Source organism: Trichechus manatus, unplaced genomic scaffold (assembly GCF_000243295.1).
Source record: "Trichechus manatus latirostris isolate Lorelei unplaced genomic scaffold, TriManLat1.0 scaffold00182, whole genome shotgun sequence".
In the NCBI taxonomy this organism is placed as follows: domain Eukaryota; kingdom Metazoa; phylum Chordata; class Mammalia; order Sirenia; family Trichechidae; genus Trichechus; species Trichechus manatus.
In genome coordinates this window covers 3,908,970-3,910,219 of record NW_004444118.1, presented here as the reverse complement: position 1 = coordinate 3,910,219, position 1,250 = coordinate 3,908,970, and positions in this window count along the sequence as shown.

Genomic DNA, 1,250 nt, shown 5'->3' with positions numbered 1-1,250 from the left:
ATAACAAGGATTGTGAGGATAGCACAGGACCAGGCAGTGTTTCATTCTGTTATACATAGAGTTGCTATGAGTCTGAACCAACTCAGTGGCATGTAACAACAACACAGTGGCAGGTGAGCGTTTTGAAGAAGGAGCAGAAGCCCCACGTCGTAAATAAAGGTCCTTCCAGTGGTCAAGTGTTTCCAAGTTAGGCAAGTATGGTAGGCAGAATAATGTTTCCCCAAAGATGTCCCCGTCCTAATCTCGGAGACCTGTAAATATGTTACCTTACACAGCAAAGGAGTCCCTGGGTGGTGCAAATGATTAAGCACTGGACTACTAGCTGAAAGGTTGATGGTTGGAACCCACCCTGAGGTACCTCTGAAGTCAGGCCTGGTGATGTGCTTCCAAAAGGTCACAGCCTTGAAAACCCTATGGAGTAGTTCTACTCTGCACACTTGTGGTCGCCTTGAGTCAGAATCTATTTGAAGGCAACTAACTGATTTGACAGAACCTAACAACAACGATAACAACAATAGGGTCCTTCATCCACCACAAACGTAAGGAACCATTTGTGTTTTAATGGATTTGCTCTCCATATTTCAATCAAGAGAGGGCAGAAAAGCAACACAGTTAGGTCCCTGATAGAACGGGAGAAAAATGTAAAACAAAATTCAGATTCCTAAAAAAGGCCAGACTTACTGGATCAAGAGAGACTAGAGGAGCCCCCCAAGATTATTGCCCTAAGATACCCTTTGAACTTGGAACTGTAGCCACTCCCGGAGATCACATTTGATCACCCGTGAGTAATGAGCTCCGTTAAACTATCAACTATATGAGACTAAACAGTCAACATTTACCCAAAAGCAAAGACCGAGAAGGCAAAGAGGGGAAGAGAAGCTAGATCTATGGAAACAGAACAAACAGAATGGAAATAATGAGAATGAAGACACATTGTGAAAATTGTAACCAATGTTATGGAGCAATTTGTATAAACATTGTTAAATGGGAACCTAATTTGCTGTGTAAACTTTCACCTAAAACACAATTGTCATAGTCATCTAGTGCTGCTTTAACAGAAATACCGCAAGTGGGTGGCTTTAACAGAGAAGTTTATTTCCTCACAGTAAAGTAGGCTAAAAGTCCAAATTCAGGGTGGCAGCTCCAGGGGAAGGCTTTCTGTCTCTGTTGGCCTTCTCATCAATCTTACCCCAGACTAGGAGCTTCTCTGTGTGGAACCTCGGGTCCAAATGATGCACCCTGCTCCTGGC